Here is a 21,642-nt window from a genome sequence, read left to right on the forward strand (position 1 = left end):
TGGATTCCATGCTTTCCCTTCCACAGAAACAGTACCTCTCTTTGACTCCAAATAACTTATTTCCACTAGCTACACCAATCAATCGGTTCTGCTTTTCCCTCTGAAACTTTCAGGAGCATTTGTTACCGTTAACCACTTAATTCTCCTCTCTAATCTTTCGCGTCTTGAATGGTTCTGTTCTTAGCCTACTGAACTGACCTACCTAATCTCTATTGCAGGTCACTTATCTTCAATTTTTCCTTTACTTTATGGTGTTCCTCAAGGTTCTGTTGGCATCCCCCTTTATTACCTCGAGAAAAATTCCCCTACACTTACTGGGTCTAGCATCACTTCACCTGATATTGACTGTCATACCTTTACTTCTCAGTGCCTTTACTTTGTCTTCATCTTCACAGGCAATGAATGTATTTAAGGTTAGCTAAAGGTTAGGCTTGGGGTCAAGGAGGGGCAGAGGTGTAGAATATGGGGTAAAAAAGAAGGGAGGTACAGGTCGTCTCCCCCTGTAATGTCTAAGTGAATACTAGGGGAAGTTGAAGACAGGAGAAGAAAATGTGACTCCGTGAATACATGTGAAGTACATGCAGGGGACGTAAGGAAATACATTTGATTCTGCTACGGGTCCTCTTCTTTTCTTCCTTTCTAAAATTCCTTTAGCTTCTATGATCTCTTCCTTTGGTCTTTTTATCATGATTGCTATGCAGACGTTCCTTAAATATGTTCCATCTCTTCTTTCAGTGAAATTCTTCACCCAACTCTTTTAGCTTGCCTACTTGCCATGCAATCTTGGATGTCAGAACACTATCTACATCCTAAACATTCTAAAAACGAGGTTCTGTTATTCTCTGGTACTACCATTCTTCCTTCTCTGCATCCATCTACTATCTCTTTTCTCAGCCATCTGTCTCTCTCTCTCTGACATCTTCTGCTCATACCTTGGTGTCATCTTTGATTCTGCACTTTCCATCTCTCTTATCAGTACAGTCACTCGCTCTTGCCACTTTTAATATCATCTATTTAATATCCGGAAAGCTTGTCCTTGCCTTTCTTTGACAAAAATGGAATATCTAGTGGCCGCTCTTTGCGGTTTAGGGGACGTGTGCCATTTTATTTGTTCTTTTAGATAGCCAGTTTCTGAGCTGTCAAGGCTCGATGTGAGATAGCGAGGAGATTGAAAAGGATTATATGTTTTATGGGTAAGCAGTGACTGGAGAGGGATGGCATCCCTTGGAATATTGGTAACTATATGAGCAGCTACATTTTGCAGTACCTGAAGCATGTGTATATGTTTGGTTGTTTTAGCATATAGAGATTACACTAATACAACTTGGAGCAAATGACAGCTTGCGCATTTGCAGCACAAGTTGCTTCAGGTAAAAAAGGTTTGATTTTCTATAAGAGCATTAAATAGTAACTAGCTGTTCCTGGCATAACATATGCTGTTCTAGCATATCTAACAGGTCAATATCGGTCTGTAGTTCATAGGGTGACTTCTGTCATCTTCTTAAATATCAGAATTACCACTGATCGCTTCCAAGACAGGGGTGTAGGTCCCTGTGACTTATGAATGGTCACCATCAATCGCTTCCAGGAAGGGGGCGTAGGTCAGTGTGACTTATTAATGGCAATTGAAAAAGCTAAATGTATGGGTAACTTGTCTTATTTAGAAGTTGAAAGGCATATTGTATCAGCTGCAATGAGAGGTATGCACGATATAAGAACAGTATCTAAGTTTCATCAATTACACAGGCCTCAATGATGGGTCTTTGTAGATGCGCAATTTTCAACCGTGTTCCATTGCAGAGTCCCTGTGATGGCATAAGATTGCGTAGTAGCATAATTGCAGCACCTACTTTCAGTTTTAGCTTGTGAGGAGGCATATGTACTACAACATTTCACTCTTTAGAAACTGAAAAGCTTAACCGGTAATAAACTAGTAATTGACACTGGAACTCCCATGCCCTGTGTGAAGAGAAGTGGGGATGGAAAGAAGTAATTTGAAATAATTCTGAATGTTTGCGAAAGCGGAGGTGAAGTTGACCACATAGAACCATGCTCATTCTGTTTGTTAAAATTATAGCTGCTGTTGAATTAGAAGGGCACACAGTGGTGCACTTTGCCATTTGGACAGAAGAGGGCAATCGAAGCAGAGTCCCTGTGATGGCATAAGATTGTGTAGTAATACAACAACAGTGGTACCAGGAGAACGAGAGAAACTGAAGAAGGATGGCAGAAGGATGTAAGGATCAAATCATTATTTTCATTTTATTTAGATTTGTATAAAAAACATAGAACCTTTTAATCAATTCTTAAAAAACATTTTACTAATCATGCATTCATAAATTCACTCACTGATTGAATATCTAAAAAATATAAATGTGCTAAGATGATACAAGAAATACAATTCATTTTATTAATACAATTCTTTACCATTATACTATTAATGGTTCTAAACAACCTATCATTGTTGATGACAGTAATTCCAGACAAAATATTGACCCTACCTCAAGGTGCCAGTGATTGTTGAGGTTCCCACCTTGGGTTTTGTTTATTAGGTGCAGCACTTTGCTTTGTGGGGAACAGGGTCTATTGGGGTTTTCTCTTTTGACCTTGCGGAAGTTTGACTTTCTTCCTCTGTTGAGCTATTAGTCCACTTGTTTTGGACTGCTTTGCCCTCTGTCGCACCCGGTCTCACTATGTCGGCTTCAGATTCAGTTTCTTTTAGTGAAGAACAGTTAGCGGAGGCCATTAAGATTCCTTCGTTCTTTGACAAATTGCAGTTAGATAATGTGACTGGTGATTATCTGAATATAACTAGTGACAGTATATTACAATTAAAGAAAAAGAAATTTAGAACTGAAATGCACAGTCATCTTCTAACAGAATACCTAAAGAAGAATATTATCCCTACGGGATTACTCGTCTGCAATGAGCCTCGTCTCTTTGTGGACGACGTTGAATACAAAAACGGCTTTTCCGGTATAGGAACGAAGTGTAGCAGAGACTGGATGCTTCTTACCATAAATACAGCGCTGAATAAAAGCATGGCGGTTGGAGAAGAGATTCAGAAAGCAGAATTGGCCTTCATGGCAGATTCCACTATTGTTAATATCAAAGAGAAGCTAGAAACAATTGAAAATCAATTGACAGATTTGATTAAAATCACCACTGCCAAAAAAATGGAGAAAATTATTAAGGATGTAAAAAACTTCTGTAAGGAGACGGCATATCCTTATTTACATGCGAATTACCAGGGCCCAGCCAACTGGAGAGATCCAGATAATACTTCAGGGGCACCTATTCGCAAAAAGGTCACTTTCTCAGACACTTCATCAGATGAAAGGGATGGCTACCAAAGAGGGAGGATGTCATGATCTCTGCTTCCAAAAGATCAGGACTTGCCCGACTTCCTTGGAAGCAGACCCATAACCCCGGTTCCGAGTGCCAGCCAGTCCCAATTGGGACCTTTTGGACCCTGTCCTGGCGCCAGTGGCACCAGGCTCATAAAGATGCCCAGTCCCAGCGCTGGAAGCGCCGGGCTCATAATGCTTGGGTGGACTTACCTGCAGCAGACCATGCTGCTTACTTACCTGCCAGTTGAGCCCCTGATCCTCTTCTGATTGGGACTACTTTTCCTGTTGGGTGGGGCAGGAGCCACTCCCTAGGTTCAGAACACTGGAACTCGTCTGGAAAGCAGGAACTCTTTTCTTACCTAGGCGAGGCTGTGGAAGGAGACACCTAAGCACTACAGGAGGCTATTTAAACCACACCCGATGGATGAATCTTGCTTTGCGTTATTCTGCATTCTCTGCAGCAGAACGCTCATCGTGTCTTCTGCTTCTGATCCTGGGCCTAAGGGAACAAAGGCTTACCATCCTGGAATCCAGTCTTCAGCAGCACCTGTAAAGACAAAGAAAGAACAGGTTAGCACTACGGTCTTCAGTGGCAGCGCATCTCTTACCTGGTCCATCGGCTGTCACCAACGCCTCGTGCTGCATTCCGGCATCTGAAAGACAAAGGCTTACCTACTCTTCGCTTGCTCCGGAGGTCTTCGCACTGCATTCCGGCATCTGAAAGACAAAAGCTTACCAGCTCTTCGCACGCTCCGGAGGCCTTCGGCGCTGCATCCCGCATCTGAAAGACAAAAGAAGGTGCGTTTAAAGACATTGGGCAACTTTATTACTCACGTGCCATTACTCCTTCCCACGCCGAATCCAGTGGGTATTCCAGCACCCTTCAGCTTCTCTAAAGCTCCGAACTTGTACCTGCAAGATAAAAGGGACAGTTAGTGCGCATCGTGAAGCAGGCTACAAGCGCTTACTTATGTGCTTCCAGGCGCTTCTATTCCTCACACGGGTTCGATCCTCAACTCTCATCAGCCCGCCATCCGCCATCGCCGGAACCCTGCAAAACAAGAGATATCATTACAAAAGACATTTGAAGTGCCCGGAACTTACCGTTCGTGCAGTTAACGACGGACAGCAGTCCTCTGAGGTCAAGAGGCCTGCACCCTTATCCAGTGAAGAAACTGGTTACGGCACCCTGCCCCGAGGCAGATGGAGAGCTCGGCGTTCACTTACCTAAGGTGAGGGCGTTAACCTTTGGGGTTCTACAGGAGAAGAGAAAGGGAAGAGGAAAGAGGCACCCAATAACCCCAGTTCATTAATCCCATATTTTCTATCTGCAGACATCTTACTCTTCGAGTCAGACATACAGTGCACAGTGGTCCAGCCCAAAGAGCCAACCGTGTGTTACACATCACCTTTGAAGATACGGCATTCACCCAGTCAAGACCGGCGCCTCTGCGGGAATCAGGTGAGCGTTACAGAGGAGAGGCAACCAACAAAATCACAGGCAAAGGAACAGAGGGACTCAAAGAGGAGGTAGAAGAGGGAGACAAAATATGTTTTTTCAATACCCCCCCTACTTCTATCCACAAGGGTTTGCCCCTCCAGGGACGATGCAACCGTATCCACCTCAAGAACTCCCTTTTCCTCCACCACAAACAGGCCCACCTCCTTTAGGCAATATGTTCGAAACGAGAAGGCGAGCGTACAGAAGATAAGCCCCCCTTCAGCCGTGTACAATCTGTCTGATAAGATTTTGACAGCTAAGGAAATATCCATATTGGAAAAAGGATTCTCCTTCATTCCCATGAAGGACCCTAGTAAAATGGATGTTGAAAGAGAACTGAGAGTTTTTTCTGGAAAATTAGACTTAAAGATTTTTTCGGCGGTTCCCCTAAAGATTCGGTTGAGAGGACGGCCAACACTCCATTTAAACCGCCATCTAGATTTACCCCCTCTCTTAACATGATATCTAAAGAGAGGGCCACATTTGAAAAGGCAGTACTTCGAGATTTCAATGCTATCTATGAGAGCAAAGAAAACAATAGATTGGATAAAAAATGCTTTAACTTTACCAAAGATGATTGGGCAGGATTGAAGAACTTACAATCGGATAGATCGGTGGTGATCAAAAAAGCAGCTAAGGGAGGAGGAGTTGTAGTGTGGGATGCCAGCAAATATGACCTTGAGGTCATGAGACAACTTAATAACCAGGAGGTATATGCCAAACTGCAGGGAGATCCCTCGCAGAGTATTCTGAAAGAAATAGAAAGTTTGGGGAAGGATTCCTTAGAAAGGGAAATCATTACGGAAAAAGAATTCAATTTCCTTGTCCCTAAGAACACCAGGACTCCCCTAATTTATATGTTGCCTAAAATTCATAAGAGCATGGTTGCACCACCTGGTAGACCTATCATTTCGCTCAGTGGGTCCATTTTGGAACCAGTGGGGCAATATTTAGATTACTTTTTGAAACCATTGGCGAAAAACATCCCTACCTACCTGTCTGATTCAACTGATGTCATCAGAATTGTTGAGGCATTTTCTTTCAATAGCGACCATGATATGCTTATCACCTTAGACGTGGAGTCGCTATACTCAAATATTACTCAGGAGGACTCACTGGGGATTATGAACAGGTTTCTACAAACTAGGACTGATATCATCTCAGGTCCGAGTGAATTCTTGGTAGAACTATTGGAAATTGCACTCACCAAAAACTTATTTAGATTTAAGAACATGGACTATATGCAGATCAAGGGGACGGCAATGGGGGCATCATTTGCACCCAATTATGCCACCCTGTATATGTGGGACTTCGAGGAATCCAACATCATGACAGGCTCGAATCCTTTCAGATCAGCTCTTAAATTATATAAGAGGTATATTGACGACATACTTATCATCTGGGATAGTTCAAAAGGGGATCACAATGCTTTCTTTCTATGGATTAATAATTTAAATCCTAACTTGAAGTTCACTATTCAAACTAGTAACAAGGAGATCACATTTTTAGACCTCTTGATTAGGGTGGATACAAATGTACTTGCAGTGGACCTTTACAGAAAGGAATCTGACAGAAATACTATATTGCATCATCAGAGCTTTCATGCCCAGTCCCTGAAATCTAATATTCCTTATGGTCAATTCCTGAGGGCCAGAAGAAATTGCACCAAAGTAGAAGACTTTCGTAAGCAAGCTTCAGTGATTGAGGAAAGGCTGATAGAGAGAGGCTTTCCCAAGAGATTGCTTAAACAGTCCAAAAAACGTGCAAGATATCAGCATAGAGATGTTCTTTTGAGAAAGGACATCAAAGAAAGAAAGCTGGGAGAGGACCAACTAGTATGTGCCCTCACGTTCAATACTCAACACAATAAAATCAAGAAGATAATATCGAATCATTGGCACTTACCTCAACTTAATATGCTGAAATTGGCCAAACCCATTTATGCTTTTAAAAGAGGTACACATATTAAGAACTGGGTGTCTAAGGCTGACAGAAATCATGTACAAGATAGTCAATCGACCATCACTGCCTCGTGCGGTATGCCACCAGTTATGGGACACTACCCGTGTGGTAACTGTTCAAATTGCCCCAGTACTTCTGCCACTGCCACCATTAATATCCACGAAAGGGACTGGAAACTGAGGCATCATACCACCTGCCTTAATGCCAATGTAATATATGCTATCATATGCCCTTGTAAGAAAGCTTACATTGGTAAGACATCTAGAGCAGTAAAATTACGCATAAGCGAGCATAAATCTAAGATCAGAACGTGTCAGCAGAATGCTCCGTTAATGATGCAGTTTTTGGAACTGAATCATAGGCCAGAAGATTTGAAATGGTGGGCAGCTGAAAAAGTGTTTGGCACTGATGCGGCCAACACCGCTGCACGCTTAGCACAGAAGGAACAATGGTGGATATACCACACCAACAGCCTAGATAGGGGCCTGAATCAACAGAGGAATGGAATTGATCCCTCATTTCCCAGGGAGAAGGTCGAGATTTTGTACAGCTGTCTCTTCCTCCCCCTTTTCCCTTTCTTTGGCCGTTCTGCCAAATAGTCTTTTCTCGCATCCTAAGTTGTTCCTTCATGCCCTATGATATATTTATTTGTATCTCTATGGGCGTATAGGTCCCTTTGCCTTGAGGCCATTTACTGATAGACTCTTTGGCTCTTAGAATTCATTCATTTTTTGAATTCCATTGCATTGAATGCCTTACTGACTTGCAGTTTGTCAGTGACTGACTTTCTCGGAAACACTATATTCTTTGTTAGGCTTTTGGAGTCCTTTTTCTAGCTCAGGACTCCCGTAATCAGCGGCACATTTGCCGCGTTGGATGGACTTTCAGATTGGTCTGTCGTTTGTTTTCTTGATACATTTCTGAAATAAAAGAAGGACCGTGACGTATGCCATCCGGTCCTCATCCCTCAGATGCTCGCGGATTACAATATTGGTTCGAGACGCTGGGAGAAAGGTAAGCGGGTCGGCACTAGGCGATTGTTTGTTCACCTAAGCAGCAGCGAGTTTGCAACATAGCTGATTCGATCTGTTTATTTATAGATCGCTACATAAGTGAAGGTACGCGTCTCTCCGTTTCAACGCCGCTGCGCAGGCAGTGCCGTGCTCAAGAAGAGCTATATCTCCTTCTTCCTCTCTGTGGCGGTATAGACAGCGCCGTTGCCTCTAAGGTAAGTGGGTCGGCGTTAGGCTTCTGTTGGTTTTCCTAAGCAGCAGATATTTTAACTGAGCTTTTTTATAATTGAGCTGATCTGATTTGTTTTTTTACAGATCGCTACATGAGCGACTGTAGGCGTGTATCCATGAAGAGCTACACTTTCTTCTACTTCACTCTTGCTGATTAGGCAGCGTTGTGTCCGAGAAGATTTACGCTTTCTTCGTCTTCACCGCTGCTGTATTGACAGCACCATATCCTTTAGTGTGAACAAACAGTAAGCGGCGGAGTAGGGAAAGAAGACCACAAAATTGAATTTTTTTCCCCTGACCCTAACTAGGAATGGGTCAGCTTGGGAGACAAATTTGTGGAACAAAGTTATATACTGTCTATATGTATATTTTCTATACGTCTATGTTCTGCTCAGAGAGACTAATATGGGCAGTCAGTGTTGTCTGTTACCGATATTGAAGACTCTGATGCCATTCCCTGTTTTGGCCTTAGATTTTTCTCTTTTGGGAGGTCTAGACCCACACCAGAGGCTACTGGAATACAAGCCACTAGGTGAACCAAATGGGGTTTGCAGGTATGATTCCACTTTAAACTGTTTTCTGAAGCATGTCTTAGTGCGGGCGGGGGGTGTGAATAGAGTGGGCTGTTTAGCACAAAGGGTAAGTGCTGATGATTAGGAACATGGGAGTAATTTTACTCCTTTTGAACCCTGGAGCCCCTAGCTAAATTAGGGCTTTGATGGGTATATGAAACTAGACCGATTTGGCTGGTTGTGGTCTTTTCAAAATTGGCGACATTAGACTTCAGTTCTAAACATTTAAATATGTTTATAAGACCGTGTATAAAGGGATTTACATGTGGACTTAGAGATAGATTTGTTCTGTCCGCTAATGTCTGGTTTATATTGTTAGAGAGGTAAACTGATAGAAGGTGGACAGCAGTATGTATTTTAAACAATGTTTTAATTGTTTGTTTGTTTGCTTTTAGAATGTTGTTAATGTTCATCCTATCCTGATGAGGACACACAGAATTTGTCAAGTCGAAACTATTTACCAACTGGAAAGCCCTTTTCGTAAAGAAGATCAAAACTTTTGGGCACCAATATTCAATATTTTGTCTGGAATTAACTGTTATCAACAATGATAGGTTGTTTAGAACCATTAATAGTATAATGGTAAAGAATTGTATTAATGAAATGAATTGTATTTCTTGTAACATCTTAGCACATTTATATTTTTTAGATATTCAATCAGTGAGTGAATGTATGAATGCATGATTAGTAAAATGTTTTTTAAGAATTGATTAAAAGGTTCTATGTTTCTTATACAAATCTAAATAAAATGAAAATAATGATTTGATCCTTACATCCTTCTGCCATCCTTCTTCAGTTTCTCTCGTTCTCCTGGTACCACTGTTGTTGTATTATATGTCCCTACCTCAAGGTGCCAGTGATTGTTGAGGTTCCCACCTTGGGTTTTGTTTATAAGATTGTGTAGTGGCATAATTACAGCACCTTCTTTCAATTTTAGCTTGTGAGGAGGAATTCATCCTACAGCATTTCGCTCTTTAGAGACGGAAACTTTGAGCCAGTATTTACGCTTAATACAAAAAGAAGTGTGGGACAATGTTCACAAGAAAGAAGGAAGTGTTCACAAATAATAAGTCAGGATGCGGTAGTTGGGGTCTCTCTTACCCACGTTTTAAGCATGGTACAAGGTAGGATTCCTGAGCACAGCACACGCTCGAGCTTTCTCAGCACAAGCCAACAGTTCCGCTCTCAGATCCTTCAGTGGTTGAGTCTCTTTTCTAAAACACTGCATATCTGGATTTTAGACTTTGCCCCGGTTTTCTGGCATCCCTCCTTCAGGTTCACTCTTGCCAACTTTTTCAATCGCACATTTTCTCAATTATTTGTTACAATACGGAATTCACTTCCCTTAACAGAGGGATTTACTGGAGCCCTGTATGACCACTTTGACTCCTTTCTCGCTTTTCACAAGGCCTTCTGGCAACTGTAGTTTTTCCAATTTCGCTAATCGCCCAAAGTTTCCTGAGTGAGCACCCACGTGGTGCCCGACTCCTCTGTTGCAGGTTTCCCCCTCTGGTATCAACAGTTCTTTGTATTTTCACAGTTCAATGAGCCGTTTGCTACTTGCATTCAAACACAGTTTGGTTTATTATCGGCTCTCCCCTCAACTCACTGGCTGTGATCAACTGCTTGGCTTTTCTTGTCTCTGAAGTCAAGGTCAGTACCACAGTGACAAGCTTCTCTCCCCTGCTTGGTTATCAGCGGAAGATGGCCCTGTGTACCATTGACATCTGCTGCAGTTCGTGGTCTTACGATTCCTTCTGCAGAGGTTTCACAGACCTTGGTCGGAAAGGGCAAGGTTGCTTCTCTCCTTTTCACCCTCTCGGTTTGCGCCGTCTTTCTCCTCCTCTTGAACTGCTGTGCTGAGTTACCTCTCTTGTTGTGCGGTCTGCCTTGTTCGCATTGTGCTCTTGTACACAACCTTTTATCCCTGTGGGGAAGGGAAAGGGCCGCCAGGTGTGTATGATTCAGGTCAATTGCCTGACTTTGCCTGACACTTGTGGTGAGACATGTCTGGTAGACGGCTCCGGTGTTTGTCCGTCCTCTTTTGTGCTGTGTAAAAGTGTTCATGTCGTAAAAAGGAGGATTTTAATGGGAAATTATTTTTTTCATCCTAGCGGTATTGGAAAATTCTGAAGGGTGAGATTGGTAGGGTTTGCTAAACAAATGAGAAAGACTGGGATTATTAGGGTGGACAACAGAAAAAAAAGGATTCTGGGAGTTGGGGTTTTCGAGGTTAACACGGTTTGATCTCCTAGTGGGTTAGCTATATATACAGAGGGGTCGTTGGGTCTGGCCCAGAGAAATTCACTGAGAGGAGGGGAGGTATATGTCATACAGCCTACAAAGGCCTCAGGGATTTCATCCTCTCCTTTTTCCTCCGTATAATACTGTGCCTCACCTGGGGTATTTCTTTGAGCACCACCTCAGCTTCCCTCATCTAGGTGATCCTCTCTCTTCCGTCATCTCCCAAGGTTGGGGACAGAGCATCAGCCTTTACCAGGCCACCTGAATAAGGCATTCTCAATGTTCGCGTGGGAGTATACACTCACGTTTCTCACACCAGGTAGAACCATGCTCATTCTGTTTGTTAAAATGATAGCTGTTGTTGAATTGGAAGGGCACACAGAGGTGAACTTTGCCATTTGAAAAGCAGAGGGCAACCTAACACTGATAAATTGCATCAGCTGATTACGGAAATATAGGCTCTGGTTCATGGGATTATTTGCATATAATACAGGGATTTGAGTGCTTTGCTGCCCGCAAATCTCTATTTGACAAAATGGGGATTTGCGGGCAACATTCCATGAATCAGGGCCTTAATCAGGGCCTTAAGGTTATATATATATATATATATATATAGCAGAAGGAAGCCTTTCCAAAGAAAGGCTGCTGGTGGAGTGCACTCCCAAGAGCAATTGCAGTGGAACAAAATATCCGTGCAAAAAGTAAGAGGAAAAACAAACACCACAGGAATTCCTGGCAACAAAAGTTTCTTCTTTAATGGTATTTATGCGCAGGAAAGGGAAACATCCTGATAAAAAAAGGGAACGACGCGTTTTGCGGTATGCAAACCGTTTGATCACGTAGGAAACAATCAAGACAGATGATGGACTGCAGTTTTAAGCTTTGACCACTCTATGATCGTAGGTGTAGAGTGTCTACCTGTTGTTTGCCGCTTTGTCACGTTTAAACAAGCGGACATCTTTAAACATACAAGAGGTACATGGTCAATGAGGGTGAGTACACATAGACTATATCTTTACATATAAAGAAAGACATAAAATGAAAATTTAACGGATGCAATTTCTGTTTTTATATATATATAAAAAACTGACACAGAAAAAATGTTGAATATAACATTTGTGAAAGAGCGAACATTCATCAAAAACATTTGATTTTAACATACTGTGGCATGGTATGGCTAGTGTTTAGCAGCATTACTTCAAAATACTAATACTAAATGCCGTTTTGTAAAAATACAGCAAAGCAACTTAAGTAAGGTGCTCCTTAGCACTTATATCTGCCATCTGTTGAAGCAGCTAAGTGCGGCATTCTGTATATGGCTGTTGGAAGTAAAAAATGTTGTAATTATATATATACTCCAGCGGAGATGGGCAGTGATATAATGGGAAAAAATACCAAATGGTAGTATTGCCTATTTAATTCGGCTGTGCAAATATGCAAAGAAGCGAAATACATAAAAGAGTTTTTATGTTATTATTATAGGTGCCAAAAAATAAAATAGCACCTAAAGATTTTTTTGGGCATATTATAAAGCAGCAAAGAATAGAATGCAAAGTGCTCTCCGTCCATGCATGTAGTCCTACCATTAATATGGTGCTCTGTGAATGGATCATTTTTTTATGTATATATGGATATGAATATCCTAATTATGATAAACTACAGCAAAATCTCTACTAGTTAGTTTATTTTACAGAGCCATCAATACATGCTTGGGCTGCTTATTTGGTTTATTAAAAAAAGAGAGAAAAAGGAAAAAAAAAACGTTTCCTCTTTAAATAAGGTGCCAAGTGCGTGCAAATATTGCATTGATCTAAAGTGCAAAGTGCATTAAGTATCCGTATTCTTAAAAAGATTTTTCCCATGAATCATGTTAAGTTAGTATTAGCCCAAATTCATGCATCATATTATAAAAATAATCAATTTTAAATGTAATTTTAAAATTACTATGTGTAACACCCATTGGTGATAATTTCAGATTATAGCAGTTTAAGCAAATCAAAAGCAAGTCCAATAATCTCTGAGTTGAGAGGGCACTTAAAATAAGAGCCAGTACCTATATAGCTGACAATCTAAACAATTTTAAAAAAAAGGTGTGTAACACACTCTAGTCTGCAAGAGAAACAACTCCAACCAAGAGAGTTCACTTCAATTAATTCGACAAATGGTAAAAATAGAAAAAGCATACATGAGATACTCCTAATGAAGAAATTCATTTCATGTCTAAAGGAGAAACAGAAGTAAGATTATTTACCCAATATACACCTGGTGTTAAACTTAATTCAGATAACCAGAATGGAGTACACATGAGTCCAATATAAAAAGTACCAGAGAGGAGTTTTAGGAAAGAGGAGAAAGCCCTCAGGTACCCTATATATATAGGGTCATTGAGAGAATACATTTAAGGGTGATAACGACTTTTATTTACCTTATTTACCTTTGTTTGGGATATGGCGGTATGCCAAGATAGTAGAATAGTTTAATAGTTGTCAGGGCTCTCAGGAAACCTTATGGACTTGCTATTACATTGGCTTCAGTTTTGTCTTGATTTAGGCCAAGCCAGTAATCAGCCATGCACATCCCCATTCCACTTGGTTAAAGATGAACTGGACCTAGGAGACATTTGTCTGATAATCCCCACCCAGCCATAAAATAGCCTGGTCATCGTCAGCATAGTTCTGAAATAACGGCACCCATTCAATTAACAGGCCTTGTAGGGATTTCAAATAAATATTACATAGAATTAGGTATATCCCTGGAAAATGCCTCAATCCACCAGCTCCTCAATGGTGACAAAATCCCCAGAAAGGCTGAAAACCAAGCAGCAGCACCTTTAGACACTCCAACCTCTTTCTCAGTACGTTACAGTAATATGTTTAATTGAGCATGTAAAAAGCAGCTGTAATCCCAAATAATATGAGAAATCCTAGGTTTTCCCTGATCAGTGATTTGAAGGTGGGAGTCCTTCATATGAATAAGTGCAAATTGACTGTCCCTGTGAGGGCGAAGCCTGATTGGTGGTCAACAATTGAATGACTAGAATCCCTTAGATGCAAATTAATACACGATCTTCAGGAAAAAAAAACAGGGTGCTTGTAAAAGGACAATAATTGGTGCATACGTTAAGATCCAGAGGGTGTATTTTAAAAAGTGGTGCAATCCATGCTTGTTTAAGCACCTCTTGAACAGAAAAGTAATTTACAAATTGCATAATAATAGGACATGACGTGTACACACACACACATGCTTTTACAACATGGGATGGCCAGGGATCTCCAAGGCACTTGGTTGGCCTAAGGGGCAGAATGACATCTGTGGTTTCTTGAATAGAAATAGACCTGAACTTGTACGTTTCAATACTATATGAGATTCCCCGGGGTTGCATGTAAGGCAAACATATTTTCTTTGTTTCAAGATCTGAAGCAGAGAGAGAGAGAAGCGGCTGTTTTAAGAGAAGGTGATATGTCCCGCAATGCGCTTGATCTTCAGAGTAAGCATCTATTCTATTTTCTGCACCATTCTATAGATCCGTGTGCAGAGAGGTTGTTTTTCCAGGCGTTCTTTAACCCCTCCAAAATTTTAAATAATCTTTTAGAGGAATTTACAGGGCAGTTAATTTGCTAATCTTGATTGGTTCAAGCTGATCCCATGACTGATTTGTGTCTTTGCACCACTAATTTAAGCTTCATGCAGTTATCCGGGTTGGGAGTCTGCCTTCATGTTTCTTTCCAGTCTTTTAAGATTTGACTTATGTATTGCAAGTTTCGACGAGTACCAACTATTACCTATGGTGTCAGTTTTACTTACTCAGGTTCCAATAGGTGGCGCCTTATTTATAGTTTAAGCAAGGAGCAAGTTAAGAGTATTAATGATTCACTTAGTGGAGGTTAAATTCTATAAGTCCGCCCTGATATTTAACACATGGGAATTCAGGGAATTTGGTGTCTGTTTCAATTTTCCCCTAAAAGAAATACTAATTTTATTCATACCTGCAAGTTGAGAGGCATTAAATAAAAGGCAGGGATAATTGTACTGCTGCGTGATTGGACCAATCAACAGAGATCATTTGCTGACCTATAGACAAGACGTTGCAGGAAATAAGCCAATCCAGTCCTTTTGTGTAAGCCGGAGTAGAAAGCCAAGTTCCTTTAGAGATAATACAAATCTTTGCATCACTGTATACCCCAGCAAGAAAAGTGGGAAATGTACACTCGCCTCATGAGACAAATCTCTAAAAAGGTTTTAGGAAAACTGGAGTCACACTTAGGAGGACAGTAAGCATTCTAAATACAAATTTTAAGGATCCACATAACATTTCACACACTGGGATGTCATAGGTTTGGAAAATCTGTATTTGGAGGTATTTTTTAAGGTGGAGCGCAAGCCCTCCACCTCTGTTGTTTCTGAATATGGAGTATCACACTTGCAATTAGTTGATTACAAGCAAGTACATCCTCTGGAAGATTGAACACGGCTTGCAGGATCCTAGTCTTTATCTAAACCCATCCACTGTATGATAAACATGTTGACTATCTACACAATGTATGTTCTCTCACAGTTTTGCATTTCACCCTGGACACCACAAACAGGGTTTTTTTGGCACTCAGCCCCCTCAAAGAAATGGAAGCTCTCAAATTTCCAAATCTGCTAATGGTCTTCTGCAGTGGATCAACAGGGTTCTGGGATTACTTATTCACCCACATTTAACTGGCTCAACGAATGACTTGTGTGGCAAAATGTCTGTGCCAGTCTCGACATTTCAATCTATTAAAGTGAGAGCCAATTATGTTTACATTGTAATTGAAGTTGCAACCTACCGACCTCAGAATGGCAAATCACATACCGACCTCAGCAACAAGCACTTCCTGAGCTACCCTAGTTGCTAGGAATCTAGCCTTACTAATAGAAAATAGGTGGAAAAATCTTGGTGCGTAGAAGGTCTCTTAACAGGAGTCTCTCAACAACCCAAGTTCAGAAAAACTTTGTTTTTTTATTATCTCAAAACCTTACAATTACTCTGATCCAGAGGAACAGAGATTATCTTGTCATCCTTTTGTTTTGCATCTCATTGACTTGTACGTCTAATGCTATGAGGTAATATATGGAAGCATGAGGTTCTTACAAAAAACTTAAATAATTCAAGAAACACAGGGTTGAAGCGAGGGCATGCAGGATATCGCATTTGCGTGGTCCATTGGACAGCCCCTATTCTAGAATAGCCATTCTAATGATCAAGGACATCGGGAGAGAGAAGAAGGAGCTGCCCTCTCTGGTGATGCTGGACATCAAATTGGCAAACCAATTAAATGATGTGGATCACGGGTGAGCTGCCTTCATGAGCCATCAGAGGGAAATACACACTTTCATCTACAGTTGTAGAATAGGTTGAGAAATTAAATAATTCATCTTTTTTAACAGGCTTATTACCAGAGGCCAGTCGCTAAGCACGGGACAAGGATTTGAGCCTATGTTGCTCTGCATTGTCTTGTTTCCAAGGCAAGGGTTTCCCTGGAGCTGTCCTCCCATCCCTAAATGACTGATGTCTTGGTCTTGAAGAGAAGGTCCCAAGAATGCCCCTCATCACCCCCAGATACACGACGGGACGAAGAGCCAGGAATGCTCAAAGTCAACTATCTTATTTTGGACGGATCCCAAGTGCACCAATGGCTGACATGCACACAGAAAGATATCTCCTCAATCAGCCATACCAACCGAATCCAGTACATGTCTTCACAGGTAGAGGGGAAGAAACGGAGATCGTGGATGGAAAACCTTGGACAGCCTTGATTAAAAACGAAGCAACCATTGTGCTGATATCACAGAGACACCACAACATAGCAACGTTAGACATGAAGCACACTTGCAGTCCTGCACCACATTGCACGATCATTAATTTGCATACACGAAGAACATGCTTTAATAGTTCTATAGCTAGAGGATGGATACATGTACATACTGTCAAAGCTTTTATTATTTTTCTCATTAACCAAATGCAGTAATGCCAAAACACTAGGCAACAAGAAATCCTGAGTAAGCTTGCAAATGCTTAAGGCAAACAACCTTGTGAAACTACAGGAGTATAAATTGAGCCTGGTAGGACCATGTCTGATTAACTTATAGGTTACTTAGTATAACACAAACAGGTAGAAATCATATTATAAGTTTTAGGAAAATTACAGAAGGCCTCAAGCCACAGAACACAAGATGATAGGAGATGACTCAAGCTGCAAGGAGCGCAAAGCAGGCTCACAGCCAAGGATAGAAATAAACAAGTCGCAATCCTAACTCAAGACAACAAGGGACCAGCTGCAGAAAATACAAATAAATCCTCATAAATGCAGACCCAAGAGCTCCGTTTTGGGGTCCACTAACACGTGATACAGCCGAGCCAGACAATGGGCATTTACCTGTGGTGGGAAAGCAAGCCAATCCCAGATGCTCAGACGACAAGAGAAACAAGTGTTGCAACCTAAGTGCACACTCTCATAGGAAAAAGTGGTACACTACCAGATAACATTCAGACACATAGTTGTTTCACATCACCTTCACGAGGTGCACAGAGGGCAGAGAACCGGGCCCGGCCCCAAGCCTGGGGAGACTGACTCCAGCCAATCCTAAAACAGAACTCCAGGGGTGGATGGCAAGAGCCACTGGTAAGCCCACTACTCTGCAACAATGTAATAGATAGTTTCTTGGGGACGGGCAGGTCCGCCACCTGACATGCAAGGACCAGTAGAATAACCTCTATAGGGTACTTGCATAGGGATTACCACTCTCAGCACCCAAACCGCACCGGGGATAGGTTTTTGGAGAAGGGCCCAGGTGATGACGTAATACCAGGACAAAACTAGGGAGCAAACATTGTAACGTTGAGAAGTACTAGAGAATCCCGATTGTCTGGTATTATCCCTGTTGTTTTTTTGTATAAAAAAACTGCAGTTCTAACTTGCAATTGGCCAAGTCCTCTGTTTATTCTGGGGAAGGGTGTTGGGCCCTTGAGAGTCAGGCAGACCCCCAGACAACCTCTGGTATACCTGGGAATCATCCCAACAGTCTGGCCATTAAATGACTAGTATTGTATACTGTGCACATTACCACCATAGTGGTTTTAAAGCACCAAGCATGTCAGTCGTGTATTTTCATGCTGCTGCAAGTTTTATTGTAGGACAAGGATTAGGTGGCCACATCACCCCCATCCTGAAAGAGTGGCTCTTGCTACCTCTTTGCATCCAGCATCACCTACGAAGCAGTCACAACCAAAACACCATTCTAGCTTGGTGAGAAACTCACCTGAGTCCAAGACATCACCGGAAGTCACTCCATTAATAGCCTGGACAGAAAGAACTGCAATAGACCTTGCCCTGCTACCCAGCCAGTCTGCGGGACGAGTTACCAATGCAGGGAAGATGGGCGCCTCGTCCTGCACCTCAGGAAAGACCTGAAGGCCCTATTCTTCAAAGAACATCGACTATTCTCCCCCTCTGAAGCTGCACCCGTCACCAGCATCCCTTCTGCATCCCAACTCCTCTGCCACCTGTGCACCCTTTCCCGTTACCCACTAGTGCAGCCTCTGTGTGCAGAACTCCTTTGCTTGTCAGGTAGGTTTGCACTTTATAAAGTGCAAACCTGTGCATCTTGCACATCCTGTTTCCAGGTTTCCAGGTCTCCTTGTGGGCTAATATGACATCTTTGATCCCTTTGAAGTGCCGCAATTGGCCAATTTCACATCACGGGCAGGTTATCAGGGCTCCTGGGAGCAGGAAAAGGCTTAGATGGGAAGGTAGATTTAGCACTGCCTCATTCATCTAATGAGAGCTGGAGGGGAAGAGTGGGGGCTATAAATAGACATGGGAAATAAGGCGAGACTGCCAACTGAAGCTTTACTAATTGCCACCAGACTGTTGCCTGTGATCATGGAGGGCCATTAATGTGAAATGGCTGAAAATTATACATGTATCTAGCAATCCACTGCTAAGGAGAAAATGGAGGCTCGACTGCGTTGCTTAATGTGGCGCAAAGTCACGAGGCCAAAGAAAGGTGACACTCGCAGAAGATTTTGGGGAAAAATGTTTCCAGTTGCAGAGAGAAGCAAACAAAACCAAAAGCCTATGTATCCATCCTCACGTGTCCTCTCCACTGAAAAGCACTACAGACCCCCATTCACTGTTCCTATTTGACGCTCTTATTTTAAAACTCTTATCTTAATGTCAGTAGTTCCGGCCTAAAAGTAGCGCTTCAGTGCCACCTAATAGCCAAAACTAAAATGCAGTGGCCCTGGCACGCGGTGAAAAGGAAAACAGTTGGCCATTATTTTTTAAAATGAAAGGCAAGGTAGATGAAATGTTCTTTTTTCATGTTATACTGACCTTTTCTGTTTAGGTAATGCAGCCATTCCTGAACGAATGACTAAGTACCACATATTAACCACGCAACTGAATAATTTATATTTAATATCAGTCATTACTGAGAGGAAATTGCCTATGCCTGAGGCTCAGGGCACATTGCCCTGTTTTCAATTAGGCTCAGAACTTTAAGTGGGATAAGAAATGTAGGTTAGGCTAACAGGTAACAAAGTCATTTTTGGGGGGAAGCTTGAGATGTGTCCAATGTGGCCCTCATTTATTTGCTCTGTTCCTTGCCTGTTCCTTGATCTGTTGCTTGTCTGTTCCGTGCCTGTTCCTTGCCTGTTCCTTGATCTGTTCATTGCCTCTTCCTTGATCTGTTGCTTGATCTGTTGCTTGCCTGTTCCTTGTCTGTTCTGTGCCTATTCCTTGCCTGTTCCTTGATCTGTTCACAGGATCTGTTGCTTGCCTGTTCCTTGTCTGTTCTGTGCCTGTTCCTTGCCTGTTCCTTGATCTGTTCATTGCCTCTTCCTTGATCTGTTGCTTGCCTGTTCCTTGTCTGTTCCTTGCCTGTTCCTTGATCTGTTCATTGCCTCTTCCTTGATCTGTTGCTTGGTCTGTTGCTTGCCTGTTCCTTGTCTGTTCTGTGCCTATTCCTTGCTTGTTCCTTGATCTGTTCATTGCCTCTTCCTTGATCTGTTGCTTGATCTGTTGCTTGCCTGTTCCTTGTCTGTTCTGTGCCTATTCCTTGCCTGTTCCTTGATTTGTGCACTGGTTCTGTTGCTTGCCTGTTCCTTGTCTGTTCCGTGCCTGTTCCTTGCCTGTTCCTTGATCTGTTCATTGCCTCTTCCTTGATCTGTTGCTTGCCTGTTCCTTGTCTGTTCTGTGCCTATTCCTTGCCTGTTCCTTGATCTGTTCATTGCCTGTTCCTTGAGCTGTTGCTTGCCTGTTCCTTCAACGGTTCCTTGCATGTTTCTTGCCTGTTCTTTGCCTGTTCCTTACCTGTTCTTTGCCTGTTCCTTACCTGTTCCTTGCCTGTTCCTTTACCTGTTCCTTGCCAAGTATAACCTCCCCGCGATTGGGGTCTCCTCTATGTTATTATACAATTCCACTGCAATAACTTTTATTCATATACATTCCACATTCCTCAGATATAATGCATCTTAAATCAGTCTTTTCCTGTCGTGGGCCTGCATTTCATTGGTAGGGCAAAATGTTGCGTCCAATGCATTTCGGATCACTGATGCCTCTTCAGAAAAGGTCTCCCTTCCATTGGCAATAATTAGAGTCTTTGAGATGTATCGTCAAGTAGAGTTCTCTCATTTACATGCCAATCACTGTTTACATTGTGTTCATATGAATATTTCACACACAGCGCAAAGAAGCATATGTGTTCTCATGCTCTGTGGATCAACATAAACCGCCTGAACCATGACGCAACCAGGCAATTTTTGTAGCTCCTCGAGAATAATGTACAGTAATGGGTGGAAGCACTATTATACATAGTCAATTTCCACCTTCACATTGAAGGTGGAAATGGCTGAAAAAAGTTTTAATAAAACAACTTTTTTAGGTTACCACTAGCACATGTGATATTTTTAAACTACCTCCAGATGTGTTCCAGGAATACCACCTCTATGGGTGGTAAACTCTGAATTGGGCAGATTTTCAGAAATAGCACTGGTGGAGGTGGTAATTTCCAATGGCGGTATCTCAATTAAAAAATATCCACCCATGTCCGAAACATATGATGTGTTTGTAAAATGTGTGATAGTGCCATCTATTGAGGAAGAGTAGTATCGTCACTCATGTTCTCTTCAATTACTGCGTAGTGAAAAATGACATCAGGGATCCCGGTCAGATTCTCAGCTCGAGGGCTCATTTTTGACCCAGCTGGGTGTGGGCCGTGCCCTATTTAACACCCTTATTGGGCTCCTTCAAACTCTTTAGTGGAGAGCGCTTTTCCTGCCTCTCTCACCACTCAGGCTTTGTGGTCTTATTTTAGATTGGCTGCCAATACGTTTGTTCATTTGAACGCTGTACCTATAGTTAGCGTGCTAACATCATGCCGTGACTTTTAACACCATAGGACTGAAGCAATGAAATGTAAAGGAAATAACATACTGTAGTCTACCTACTCGGTTGGGCATTCTGGTCTAGAAGTGTAACTACCTATCTAGCAATATCAGTGACCTGTAAATCACCACCATTAAAATCTGCTGCTAATACATGAAATAGGATTTTACTTTCAAATGTGAATAAAATCACAAATTATAAAAAAAAGAATTTGGCTAACAGTAGCATCGAGAAAAAGGAACACAATAAAACATGATTGCAAGAATGTTGTAAGCTTATAAGTGACAGTTAGCAGAGAAACATTTGCAATGGTGGTATTATTATTATTATTATTATTATTATTATTATTATTAT

At 41.9% G+C, this 21,642-nt stretch overlaps 1 protein-coding gene across 1 annotated transcript in view; it reads right to left on the bottom strand.

Annotated features, from left to right (window-relative positions):
* Nucleotides 1–21,642, bottom strand: part of LOC138480782 (relaxin receptor 1-like) — a 583,697-nt gene that overhangs the window by 465,298 nt on the left and 96,757 nt on the right. The window lies entirely within an intron of this gene.

The sequence above is a fragment of the Ambystoma mexicanum genome, chromosome 5p (assembly GCF_040938575.1).
Source record: "Ambystoma mexicanum isolate Mex_15411 chromosome 5p, UKY_AmexF1_1, whole genome shotgun sequence".
Lineage (NCBI taxonomy): Eukaryota > Metazoa > Chordata > Amphibia > Caudata > Ambystomatidae > Ambystoma > Ambystoma mexicanum.